This window comes from Pinus tabuliformis, chromosome 7, assembly GCF_031772625.1.
Source record: "Pinus tabuliformis cultivar Carrire ecotype Pingquan chromosome 7, CPIR1, whole genome shotgun sequence".
Lineage (NCBI taxonomy): Eukaryota > Viridiplantae > Streptophyta > Pinopsida > Pinales > Pinaceae > Pinus > Pinus tabuliformis.
Window position 1 is genome coordinate 1,807,301,440 of NC_142293.1, and position 15,012 is coordinate 1,807,316,451.

The 15,012-nt window shown below is 32.6% G+C and overlaps 1 long non-coding RNA gene across 1 annotated transcript; it reads right to left on the reverse strand.

Annotated features, from left to right (window-relative positions):
• Window positions 1-1,571: 1,571 nt before the first annotated feature.
• LOC149255595 (uncharacterized) lies at window positions 1,572-3,170 on the reverse strand. The gene is made up of 2 exons (XR_016267251.1): window positions 2,697-3,170; window positions 1,572-2,605 (listed from the first exon to the last, which is right to left on the reverse strand). It is a non-coding gene; the product is annotated as an uncharacterized LOC149255595 (long non-coding RNA).
• Window positions 3,171-15,012: the final 11,842 nt, after the last annotated feature.

The following is a 15,012-nucleotide window of genomic DNA, read 5'->3' on the forward strand; positions in this document are numbered from 1 at the left end:
TTACCATATACACACTAGAAATAAGTGAAGGTTTCAAAGCATGACCCACTACATCCCTAAAAGATACCCCAATGCCCACCACATCACTATACCAATGTAAGAGTTGAATTTTTATCTATATGATAAAGTGTAGTCTATATTTTGGCAAAGGTTTCTTAGAATCATAAAGTTCAGTTGGAATTTGCAAAATCTTTATCTCTATAGACTTTTCATGGTGTTGAATCCATTATACATTCAAAAAACATTTTAAATGAAGAAATCACATTCTTACACTAAAATGTATCACTAAATTCAAAATTATACCCATATGGATGTGAGGTTTGGGGTTGTAGCATCTCTAGAGAATCTTGGAGAAAGATTGAGCAAATCCAAAAGTGTTTTATAACGTATAACCTCAAAATTAAAAGCAACACACCCTATCCTATTCTCATTATAGAAGTGGGTCTTTCCCCTATCGAGAGCCTAGCTATGACTAGGCTTTTGTTGTACAAACACAAACTCAATAACATAGGAGACCATAGACTTCCTAAGCTAGCTTTAAATTCCAGCCAAAACCACCTAAGGCTCAAACGAGGTTGATATGAAGACACTAGGGCCTGGTTAAACCATTGGGAGATCGACGAGAATGTTGCATTGCAAAACATTAATAACATTAAAAATATTGTTACTTCTAAGTTCAAAGAAAAAATGTGGTGTGAAAAAGATCTAGCAGCTAAAAGAAAATTAAGATATTATGAGGTCATCAACCCCACCCTAGAATATCAAAAGTATTTCTCTGTTTTAACTAGCTCAAAGAAGAAAATTAATATGGCCAAGATTAGAACGAACTCTCATGAGTTCCATAGTGAAACGCGTCGTTGGGCAATTCCTAAAACACCATGGATGGAAAGGTTCTGCCATCTCTATGAGAATATAAACATCGAGGATGAAAATCACTTTCTCTTAGAGTGCCCCGCGTACAACCACATTAGATCTTAGTTTCAAAATCTTTGTTGCAACATTGACCTTCCTAACCTTTTATATTGTCAAAATTACAGTGTGGAGGCTTCTCTCCAAGCTTTTTGAGCATAAGAATAAAATCTTAAATCAAACAAAATAATTAATTTCTGTAGGTCCAAGAGACCAAAGTTTGGTCTCAGTGGACTTTAACCATCATCATCATCAATAACCGTACAATCAAAATAATTTAACCTTATAAAAAAACTTTACTCCAGAATGCCACACCAAATTATATTATAAATTAATAGAAAAACTTAAAATTCTGTCATAAATCAATCCAGAATGCCACACCAAATTATATTATAAATTAATAGAAAAACTTAAAATTCTGTCATAAATCAACCCCATAATGTTAAATTCTCCACATGCACAAGAATTTCCGTATATCATCTTTATCGTCGCTGAAATCCTTGTCATCAGGATCTGCCCAAATAATTGCTAAACAAGAATTTTTTTTTTTTCTAGTTAAGACTAACCTAAGTACCCACGCGGAATTTGAACCGGTGACTTATCGCGAGTGCCTTAACAGCGCACCCATTCACCGTAAATCCAAAGCCCCGTGGGCCAATTGCTAAACAAGAATTACTTGAAACGCTTCAAATGCATTATTTCCCAAATAATTGCTAAACAAGAATTACTTGAAACGCTTCAAATGCATTATTTCAAAGAATTACCAGGGATCAAAGACTTGGCAGTCAGATAATTCATCAGATTCTTACGCTACAGCCCTTTTGTCTTGGCAATCATTTCCATCAAAATATGGAAACTTTCGGACCTCACGCAGAACAATCATGTCAGATCTGAGCCTATGGGGTTCTTCACTCTAGCCGTTTCCGGGGCGGACTTCCCAGCTGCCTTCACTGTCATTGTCAACTGCTGATTAGGCATTTTATCAGACACTTGACAATCATCTCCATCACAATATGGAAACTTTCGGATCTCCTGCAGAACAACCCTGCCAAACCTGAGCCTATAGGGTTTCTTCACTCTATGCGTGGAGACACAGCACCGGGCTAAAGTTCCGGCTCGTCAATACCCTATATCCGAAAACCTTTGCTACACACGGCAATCTGTTGTTGTTCAAAAGATAACAAGGCGAGTCAGAAGGCTCTAGGGGTCACGGCCATTTCTGTAAATCCAAAACCCTTCAGTGAAAATTTTCAATGTTTGAGGGTTCTGTAAATCCAAAACCCTTCCGTGAAAATTTTCAATGTTTGAGGGTTCTTTAAAGAAATCATTAAAAACTTGCAGATGTAAACAGATGTAAAATAGCAGATTTCTGTAAATCCCAAGCCCTCTAGTGAGACTTTCCTCACTAGATTCATTATGATGAGCTTCCAAGTTTTAAATGTAACCGATGAAAACTTCGCTACCTGAATTTGGACAGATTTTATTTAAAGATCTGTTTTAAGTGCTTCATATCAAGCCCTCTGCCTCACCTGCGGTATAAAATTGGAGGCGGAATCTTTTGGACGGCTTCTTTTAAATATATGGTGGAGAGGATTTCAGCCTCTTCCATAACTTTCTCACTTGAACGAAGGACTTCCGAAATAAATTGGGGACTCTTCCCTACTCTTTCAATGGAAAATCAGGGAACCTGCACCTTCTGGTTTTTGAAGTATTCCAACACCTCTGATATTAAGTATTAACAATCAATATCTACAGGTAGAGACTTGTACAAAGATGTTGTTATATACCTGAAAACACCTGGTGTCCATGTCGTTGAAGAGTTCCAAACCCTAATACACTTGAGTTCAGATCAGCAAAAATGTTGCCCCTCCAACCTCCAGGCATGTTGAAATTTCTTCACGACAGCTGCCAACTGCCATCTGTGTGCAGACATTGCTGGTCAATACATTATGCATTAATACCAGAGGTGTTGGAACACTTCAAAGACGAGAAGGGGCAATTTCCCTGTTTTTCCATTCAAAAAGAAGGAAAGATCAGAAGCGTTCTCAATTTACTTCTGGTGTCTTTGGCTCCCCTCTTCAAGTGGGGAAGTTATGGAAGACACTCAAATCTCTTCTGCGCCACATCCTTAAAGGAAGCCGTACAAATGATTTTGGTGTCCAATTTCTGCAGCAGGTGTGCGAGGGAGCTTGATATGGAGCACGCTGGAGCTAAAAAAGACCTTCAAATAAATAAATAAAATATGTTATATAGCATATGGAATATGCTTCACACTAATATTGGAAGATTGGCAACAAAGAATTACATTATGTAATTTACATTTGAGTATTTATTTTTGTTTAAATGTTTTATGTAAAATAAAAGTACAATTTTTTTTAATAGTTTATAAAATTAATTTAATTATATATGTGAAAAACACCTATATGTTTATATTATTTTTCATCAAAATAAGAAAATTACATTATAATAAAATTGATTTATTTATTTATTTATATTAGTATAAATGTTCTTATTTTTTTTATATTATCAATACTTTAAATTTTAAAGTAATTTTAATACAATTATTTATTTTGTAAGTTTAATTTTTATATTTAATAAAAGTTGTATTTAGATTATATATGATCAAAAAGTTATGCACATTGTAGTGATTTACTTGTTTAGAAACTAGACTAAACGTAGAACTTGAGACTTAGCGAAACTAGACTAAACGTAGAACTTGAGACTTAGCAAAAGTTTATCAAAATTGGGAAAGTATTTATGATTTTTTGGCTAAAACAAAACAAAAAATTGCAATACATGGCTGTATGGACTAACTTAACATAAAACCAAAAACACATGCCCATGGGTTGTAGCAAGAAAAACCAACTAACTGACATCAAGAGAAAAGATTATGGAAATGATGAGACCTAAATTATCAGTTCGAGTAGGATCAATGAGAGGAGGGTTACCATCGTGCAAGAGAACTCACTCAATTCATTGTAAGTGCTAGTCCATAATTTCATGGATTAAATGTTGTTCCTCCATCCTGAGGTGGAGCTCATCTCAATTTGCATTCTGGTCCAATAAAACATTCTCCAACATTTCTTTTCTTTGAGCTTCCAATACAACTCTATAGTAAGTAAATAGTGGTTGCACCTCCTTCTTTCTAAGCCCAAATTATATATACAATGAGAAATGGATTCAAGCACCTCTTTGTTTGATATATCTTCGTGCTCTTCCACCACCTTCTACTCAATATCCTCAATTTCTTGTTGTACCGCTTGTGATGTATGTGTGTGTCTTATTGATCTAGATTGGATCATTATATTTTTTTCATCCATATTGATGCTTTCAAAGTAGAAAACTGGTGGAGTATGCACACAATGTTCACTAATGGATTTTCACTATTGGGACCCAGTTTGGCAAATTGGGGTCTAAAACTTTCCAGAAGCATTTTGAGGCATTAAACCATAATTTTTGGGGGTAACTTTGCCGCTCTATTGCAACACCATTTTTTCATATCGTACACAGACACATTTCCAACAGTCCAAAAATCGCCTCAATTATGCAAAAGCTATATGATTTGGAAGTTGACCTTCATGTTTCCACCACCACAAAAGCTATATGACTTAGAAATTGACCTTCATGTTTTCACCACCATAACTTGAAAAGATTCAATGTCAACCCCATAATTCATGGAAATAGGCTAGCCACATAATTATAATGAAAAAGACTCTAAAATAGTCGATATTATAAATTTGATTAAGTACTCAAAGTAGTAGGATAAATAAAATAAAAATGATATTAGAAGTTCCTTTCTTTCAAAAACAATATAGGTTAATCATGAATCCTTCTAACCATAAATAAAAGAAAATTAAACTCGATAAATAATAAAATCTCATGTATAAAACCCAAATTAATTGCATCAATTCTCAAATCGTCAATCATAACATAAAACCAAAAACACTCAAATCATCATCATAACGTAAAACCAAAGTAATCATGGATATCAGTTCTCTTGTAGGTCCATTGAACACATCCCTCTTCAAATGGAGTCTAATCTCTATATTATTCTTTTACTTATTCTCATAATCATTTAGAAGTCTTTGATCTAATTCTTATATATAACTACTTTATGTAATCAATTTTTTTTTGGGGCCATCTCTCTACTCACTTCTTCAGATTTCTAACAGAATATTCTATTTACTGATTGAATACATTAAAAGTTCAAAGACTGTCCATATTTTAAAGGCATATGCAGATAAGAGATTGAAGATTGTTTGGCGTGGTGCCACAATTGACATGAACGGCTGATCCATCACCGTCAAAGTTCACGTGCTTAGCTCGTCTTATTAAGAAATGACCGTCGACAGTGCGATAAAGTAACGACAGGAACTTATATATATATATATATATATACGGCTTGAATGAATAATAATTAATGGACGAAATTTCACATTGATCAGCCATTCCTATTAAATCAAAACTACAAATGAAAAGGAATTTTGTTTTCTATTTTCAATCGTTCACAAACTTTTCGTATAAAGAGGAAGACCTAATCGTTTCATGAATGGTTTATGAGAGGATCAGTAGCACGATGTGTCCAATTTCTACCGCAGGTGTGTTAGGGAGTTTGTGATGGACCACAGTACACACAAAACAGCCTTTTAAATAGAATCTTTCCAAACATAAATTTTTAGGATATAAATATATTTATACATTCAAAAAAATCAATTTTAAATTACTTAAATTTATATATTAAAAAATGTAGTTTGAACAATTTAAAATCATGATTTTACCAAAAATTATTTTATCATATAATTTATGATGTCTAAACTGCACTACTCCCAAATGCATCAATTTAGTCTTTTTGTAATTTCAGTTTTGTGGTTGAAAATAATATAAGGTATGAGATATGGAGCACACAAATATTCCAAGATTAGGAAATAAGGAATTAAGCCGTTATGGATCTCATTATATCCAAACTTATTTTTTAGAATATAAAACTTGAAAAAATATTTACATATAAGAGATGTAATCCATTGTAGTACTTATAAAACCCTGATTTAGATGTATTTATAGTGATTTTTTATCTCTCTTGAATAATTTATTAGTAATAATATTTTATATTAATAATTATATGAATTACACATTTACCTTTAATTACTTTTTCCTTTTGACTATTAATTTTTTTTACTAAAGTCAATATTAACACACACACATATATTCAAATCGTTTATTTAAGTTTTATATTGAAATATTTATAAAAAAAATAGTAGTTTTGTTTTTATTTTTAATTACCTTATTTTTATAAAGTTATATAAAATTATATTATTTAATATAGATATGGAAATATTTTATTTATAACTTCAAAAGTGAAAGTGAAATATTTTTACTTCTTTTTCATAGTGGATTGTAATATTAACCAGCCTAGATCATCTTTTAACTCTAGATCTATCAAGCATACAGAGGGATCAAATTTCTCAAACTGCAAACCTTCTTTTTTAGTGCAAAACTTAAGGAAATATTAACCAGCCTAGATCCATCTTAACTTCGGAGCTATCAAGCACCGAGAGGGAGCAAATCTCTCAAGGTGAAAACTTCTTTTTTTTAGTGAAAAACTTGAGGTAGGTCGAGAGATTTGATTCCTCTCGGAGATTGATAGATCAGGAGTTGCACCTCTTTTTTTAGTGCAAAACTTGAGGAAATATTAACCAGCCTAGATCCATCTTAACTCCGGATCTATCAAGCACCGAGAGGGATCAAATCTCTCGAGGTGCGAACCTCTTTTTTAGTGCAAAACTTGAGGAAATGTTTGCACCTCAAGAGATTTGATTCCTCTCAAAGCATGATCTAGGTTGGTGTCATTCCTGTGCAATCATACAAAATTTGTTGAACATATAATTATTTTGATCATTTTAAATACTCTAAATGTGTCATACATTAATTTGGTCAATTTAATTTTAAGTTTTTGAGATGAGAGAGACTATTAGTAACTTAAATGATGAAATAAAAATTTTGAGTGCAAGTGACAATGTAACAATATTGAATGAGAGAAAATGTGAATAATAAGAATACAGTCAATTACAAACAATATTCATTGCGATCAATATGAAACTATTTCTTCTACTATTCTTATTGTCACACCTATTAGTTTTTCCATTTTCTCATATCGATCATTTTCAAATATTTAACTCAATCTACTGTAGTAAACACCATACCTTGTCTCTGTTGCTCTCCAATATTAATAGTAGTTTTCTCCAAAGTCAGTCATTCTACCTTGTCTCTATTACTCTCCAATATTAATAGTAGTTTTCTCCAAAGTCAGTCATTGTGACATATGGAGTGTTAAACCCTAAATAATATTCTCAAATATTTAACTGAAGCTACTGTAGTAAACACCATACCTTGTCTCTGTTTGCTCTCCAATATTAATAGTAGTTTTCTCCAAAGTCAGTCATTGTGACATATGGAGTGTTAAACCCCAAATAATATTTAATGGTAGTTATTCTATTACCACATTTGAATGCTAAGTGATTAACAATGTTGAATGATGAAAAATGGCATTAATAATAATGTATCCAATTACAAATAGTTTACAGTTTTAGTAAGCAAACATTTCGAGTAAGGGAACATTTGTGAGTGAACATTTTATTTAGGATGAAAATTCAAGTATTAGTTATGGTTGAATTACTGTAACAAAAAGTCAATTCACGTCATGAGTAGTTTTTATGTTCTTACACTAAGAGAGAGAGAGTGTGTATGTTTTGGGGGTGAGAAGGAGAGACAAGGGGAGATAGAGATATAGATGGAGGCGGCGAGAGAGGGAAAAGAGATAGCCAAAGAAAGAGAGGGAGGAAGAGATATATGTATGGAGAGAGAAGTGTTAGAGAGAGAAAAGAGAAAGAGAGAGAGAGGGAGGGAACAAGGGAGGGAGAGAGAGTTTGTATGTTTGAGAGGTGACATAGAGAGATAAAGAATGAAAGAAAATGGGAGATAGAGATATAGATGGAGGGGGTAGAGATGTGCTTACACTGAAATCAATGAACAATATTAATCTAATTACTTTGAAATTATTTTACACCATACATCTAATTACATGAAATCATAAATCAGCATCTACACTGAAATTAATGCATCTAGTGCAAACACTCAAATAAGATTAGAAATGAACATCTACACTGAAATCAATGAATGTAGTGCAAGCAATCAAATAAGATTAGAAATCAATATCTACACTGAAATCGATGAATCTAGTGCAAGCAATCAAATAGGATTAGAAATCAATATCTACACTGAAACCAATGCATCTAGTGCAAGCAGTCAAATAGGAGTAGAAATCAACATCTACATTGAAATCAATGCATATAGTGGAAACAATCAAATAGGATTACAAATCAACATCTACACTGAAATCAATGCATCTAGTGAAAGCAATCAAATAGGACTAGAAATTGACATCTAGACTGAAATCAATGCATCTAGTGCAACCATTCAAATAGGATTAGAAATAATATCTACATTAAAACCAATGCATCTAGTGCAAACAATCAAATAGCAGTAGAAATCAACATCTACATTGAAACCAATGCATCTAGTGTAAGGTATTAAATAAGATTAGAAATAAACATCTAACTTGAAATCAATGCATCTAGTGCAAGTGATCAATTAGTATTAGAAATCAATAACTACAATGAAATCAAAACATCTATTTTAGTGAATAACCAAAATATTCATGAATTTCTATATCTAAATTCTATGTCTGTATTTGTGTATGTGTGTCTCTTTACTCTGCCCTCTCTCTCTACCTTCCATTCTATGTCTACCTTCCTCCCTATCTCCTTCCCCCTCTCCCATGTCTCTCTATCTTTGCCTCTCCCACCCTTTCTCTATGTTTCTCTTCTTCCCTCTCTCCCCCTGTCATCTATATCTATACCTCCCTCCATCTCTCCTTATTTGTATCTCTATATCAGCCCCCTAAATATATATCTCTCTCTCTCTCTCCCTCTCCATTTCTATCTCTCTTCCTCCTTCCCTCTCTTTGTATCTCTCTTATTCCCTCTTTCCCCCTCCATTTATAACTCTATCTCCCTCTGTCTCTCCTTTATCTCTCTATATTAGTTGACAAACATACACACTCTCTCTCCATATCTATCTATCTATCTATCTATCTCTCCCTCTCTATCTCTTCCCCCCCCCCCCCCCCCACCACTCTCTCTCTCTTTGCCCCCTCCATGTATATGTGTATCTCAATCCCCAAACAGACACACTCTCTCTCTCTCCCTCTCCCTCTCCCTCTCTCTCTCTTCCCCCTCTCCCTCTCTCTTCCTCTCTCTCTCTCTCTTCCTCTCTCTCTCTCTCTCTTCCACTTCTCTCTCCATATATATCTCTCTTCCCCACCACCCCCCCTCTTTGCCTCTCTCTTCTCTATTCTTCCCTCTCTCCCCCTCTATCTATATCTCTATATCCCCTTTTCTCTCCTTCTCACCCCCAAAACATACACACTCTCTCTCTATATCTATCTAGCTCACTCTCCCTCCCTCTTCCTTTCCCTCTCTATCTTCCCCTCCTCTATCTTTGTCTCCCCCTTGTCTACCCCTCTCTCTCTCCTTATATATATATATATATATATATCTTCCCTCTTTCTCTCCTCTCTCCCTCACCATCTCTCCATCTCTCCCTTGTCACTCCCTCTCCCTCTCCCTCTCCACCTTTATCTCCCCCCCATCACATTCTCCCTCTCTCTCCACCCTTCAACTCTGTCACTATCTCCCTCCCTCTCTCCCCCCCTCCATACCTATGTCTCCCTGTCTCTCTTTTCCCCTTCTTTCCTTATCTCTACCCTATCATGTTCTCTCTCTTCCCTCGTTTCGTCTCTCCTCCATTCCATCTTCATCTCTCCCTTGTCACTCCCTCTCTCTCTCCACCTATATCCCTCAATTTATTTGTTCTTCCCTCCCTCTCTTTCCCCCTCTAAATCCATCTCTCTCCCTCCCTCTCTTCTCCTCTCTCCACCCTCCTATCTCTCTTCCTTCATCTCTCTCCTTGTCTCTCCCACCTCTATGTCTCTCTCTCCCCCACTCTATTCCCCCTCCATCTCACTCTTTCTCTTAAATATGATCCCATTGTATTGTGTTTCAGAAAGTATAAAAAAAAAACTTGGTTATAAAATATTAAACCTATATTTTGGATCAACCATGTCAAAGAAAATACAATAACAAAAAACTTAAAAGATCCGTGCACTATCTTTCCTCTATCATTGCTAGTCGCTTTGATTTTTGTCTTCACTTGGATCCTTGGTTAAAATGCATATATCCCGGCTCTTTATAATATTATTTATATTATATAAATTCCACATATGTATATATAAAATTATTCTCACTTTTAATTTTTTTAAACCTTGATTTAATCTCTATGGGAATATCTTTAGTAGTTGTGAGGATGGAGGGTTTATATACACCTCAAAATTAATTATAACCTTTTTGCTTTTAGATTTAATTAAAAAATGTTATAAAATAAAGTGTTTGTAAAATATTTTGACTTTGAAATAAGTTATGGTTTTTTAGCATGTGGTATTAATAAGCCATGGTATTGGCCCATGGTATTGTAACAAAATAATTAAAAGCCTAGATCCATAACATAATAATCAAAAGCCTAGATGGCCCATGACATTGATAAACCATGGTATTAGCCCATGGTATTATGAATTTCTTCCCTCCTCTCTCCCTCTCTCTATCTTTCTCTTCACGTATTGGCAGTGGTATTTTAAAAAAGCTTATTTAGAATTTAATAATATAATTCATGATAAATATTCATGATTAAAATATTGTTATATTATAAATATTAAATTTTTATCCGCTTATTAATTAAATTTAAAAATGGTTATGGTAAAACAAATGTTAATTTACAAGTACTATTTATATGTTAGATATTTTAATGTGATATGTATATTATATTTTCTTTTATCTAAAAAATTGAACAAAGCTACAATATAAAAAAAAAAATGAATTTAAAAAATATATCACCTCTCACACCTAACACCTCACATCTCACATCTAACATCACCCATCTAATGCTCACACATCTAACGCTCACTCACCTAACCCTCATCTAACACCTCACACCTCACATTTAACAGTCACCCTTCTAAGGCTCACACATTTAACGCTCACCCATCTAACAGGCACACATATAACGCTCACCCATCCACACTAAACTGACTTTAAAAAACAACTCACATCTCACATCTCACATCTAACACTCACCCATCTAATGCTCACACACACACACATCTAACGATCACCCATCCACCCTAAACCGACTTTAAAAAATATCTCACATCTCACATCTAACACTCACCCATCTAATGCTCACACATCTAATGCTCACCCACCTAACGCTCACCCATCTAATAGGCTCACACATCTAACTCTCACCCATCTAACAGGAACACATCTAATGCTCACCCATCCAGCGTAAACTGGGCTTGCCTCTCGGCGCAACAATGAACTTAGTGAGCACAATGAGAATGAAATATGTTAACTAAATTAACTAAATGTGCTCATGTTAACTAAATTATCTCAATGTCAACAATTTACATATTATATATGGTTCAAAATAATAATAATAATAATAATAATAAAATGTCTATAAAGTAATTGAAAAATCAAATTTTTATTGTTATAGCATTTCAAGTATCTAAGCAAACTTCCTTTAGAGTGCAAAATACAATGTATAATGTTTCATTGTTAAATTTGTATTTTTGAATGTTATATAGAACACGACTTAAACTTATAAGTCCAAAAAAGATTTATTGGATTTGGACAAAAAAAACATATACCTAGAAAGGACCAATTTGTAAAATATTGAGACCACTTCAAATGTTTTAACCATAAAACTTATTTTTTACAATAGTTTTATATGATATATGCATAATTTTTTTAAAACAATATACAATAGCTAACATCAAAATATTTTACATAATATGTGCTTCCATACATTTTAAAATTGATTTTTTGTTATTAATATATTTTCAAATATAACCCACATTCAATATTTTATTATATATGACATTAAAATATTTTATTTTAACATTTTTTCTATATACAAATATATATAAAGTTGATATAGACATAAATTAGTTAACATAGATCTTCAAATAGTTTATTTAAATGTCATGTTGAAATATTTTTAAAAGTATAAGGTTTAAACATTTTACTCGCAATTTTTTTCTACTTTTAATTACTTTACATGAAATTGTATTACATCATATGGACAACTACCTAAACAAGCATGATCTATTAGTTTTTGTTTTTAATCATAAGTGACATTGTTTTTTTGTTTAGAGAATAGTTTATTTTATTTTTAGGAGGGATAGGTGTCAACTCCATGTTGAGCATTGATGCAATTACACATAACCCTCTACTGTGTTGTTGTATGAGCCTCTCAACACAACAACTAACCAAGTTATTGATTTTTTATAATATTTTTAATTAAAAACTAACCAAATATGTATAATCATTTACCTTTTTATTATAGCTGACATTTTTTTAAGTGAGCATTATTGATGTTTTATAATATTTTTAATAAAAAAACTAACCAATCATTTACCTTTTTATTATAGCTCACATTTTTTTAAGTGAGCATTATTGATGTTTTATAATATTTTTAATTAAAAACTAACCAAATATATATAATCATTTACCTTTTTATTATAGCTCACATTTTTTTATTTAAAATATTTTTTTAAGAGACATTTTTCAAATCCAAGTTGAGCACGAAGGAACTACACATCACCCTCATATTGTTATGTAGAATGAGCCTCTAGGCTCAACAAGTAACATATAGATTTTATTTTTTTTCAACCTTTTATGGTGAAGAAGAAAATATAAATTTTTTAGGGTTGGTAAAATAATTTACTTATATATATATATATATATTTCAACATATGATATATTGGGTCTGGAGTATGTCTTAATTATCTTTTTATTTGGCTAAGAATGATGTAAGGAAGTATGTTAACAACCTCCTTACTAACCACCAACTCGGTAATTCTAGGTGGGGTGGTTTTACTTGAATAACAATGATGAGTCAATTTGCATTCACCTATATCAGTCAATGATGGTTGTCTCACTGCTAGTTTGACAAATAAATTGTGATATATTTTTCCCACTATGTTGCAAAGAAAGTGTCCTAAGGTTGTAGCATAAAAATCAATAGAATATAAAACAATCAACATTTTATGCAAACAAACCCGAATACAAATCAAATTAAAAAAAATAACAATTTAAAACTTTAAGCCTATAAAGAGCTCTCCATTGTCCACATCCCTTTATTTTATTTTAATTTCACCTTGAGAATTGATTACTAAGTCATTGACTCAAAATTCATGGGATGACCAGATACAAAGCAACACAAAGTTACACTCTTGAATATCCCTTTTTTTAATTTTAATTTCACCATGAGAATACAGTTCGATGCTATGAAGAGATGTACTAGTTCAAGACCGACGATGGATAAAGCCTCTCGAAAGAAAAAGGCTTTTGAGACATCTTACTTTTGATTGACAAATCAAAGCCTTTGAAATTGAGGTTTTCGATTTTAGCTTGTCGTTTAAGATCATTTTTTTTTGCATTTGAGAAGCATCAAAGATCGGAAGAATTGGCCGTTAAAAAAATAAAACACAGTTTCTTGAGAAATTTGCTTAAAGTGATTTGTATTGATTCAAAGTTGTGAAAAATACAAGAAGAAAATAATAAACTTTGCATGGACTTTAGCTTTGTTTTATATATCGAAGCCTTTGCAATCGAGGTTTTGAATTCTAATTGTAGTTGGAACAATAAATTAAAGCTTCTTGAGAAATCTTTCAAGTCACTTGTATTTTACTGGTTCGAAGCTATGAACAGAATTCTAAGCCTCTAGAATAGTAATAAGCTTAGATTTGTGGGGATTCTAATTTAAGATTCGAAGAAATTGGCGTTGGAACAATAAAATAATGCTTCTTGATAAATTTGCTTCAAGTGATTTGAACTCAAGACAAATTAAAGCTTCCATTGTGGACCTTTGAAATCATCGGTTTTTGCAATTAAGAAGCACTACAGATTCCAGGAAAGATCAATGGGAACCAAAATAAGATTCATCCAGAATTTTGCTTCAAGTGAATTGGAACTTTGATAAATTAAGGCCTCCAAAGCCGACTTCTAAAATCAATGGTTTTTCAGTTAAAAAGCTTCAGGTGACGGAGAAAATTGGCCACTAGAACAAAAAATCAAATATTTCCTAAGATGTCGTCAGTGGTCTTTACAGTCAAGAAGTGATGGGGATACAAAAAGAATTGGTTGTTGGAACAATAAATCAAATATTTGTAAGAGATATGTTTCAATATAATTTGAACCTAGATAGATTAAAGCCTTGAGTGTGGACCTCTACAATCAATGTCTTTTCCAAGTACATAAGTGCCATGGATTGGATCCATTTTCAATTAAAATCCACCAAAACATTACATTACTCCTTTATCATCAAGCTTATGTAAAATGTTAATAACATCAATCATAGATCATGATGTCCTATGAATAAAATGGGTGGAGAAGAAAGCCTTTGTCATAAAGCTTAAGTACAATAAATAAGCTACATCATAAAGCATGATGTCCTATGAAAATGATAAGCAAAAAGAAAACAAAGAAATTTTATGTTGTCTTGTGAATATGATAAGAGTATGATCTCCTATGAATATGCTAAGAGCGCAAAAAAAAAAAAAACCACAAAAAATTTAACCAAATATATATATATATATATATATTTTACTAAAACCTTCAATTTGAGGTTATTTTTTTGTTTTACTCAAACCTTCAATGTCAAGCCATTTTTATTTATTAGGATTTTATCTCTATAATGCACCTTCACAATATATTATGAGTATGCAATTCCCTTAGTGACTATAAGGGAATTGTAGTTAGGATTTTATCTCTATAACACACTTTCACAATGTATTATGAGTGTTCAACACCCTGGGTGACTATAACATGATTATAGATGGTTGATTATACCATGATGGTAGATAGTTATTAAAGGTATTACAAGTGCTAACAGGACTATAACTTAATCAAATTACCACAAATCTCATTT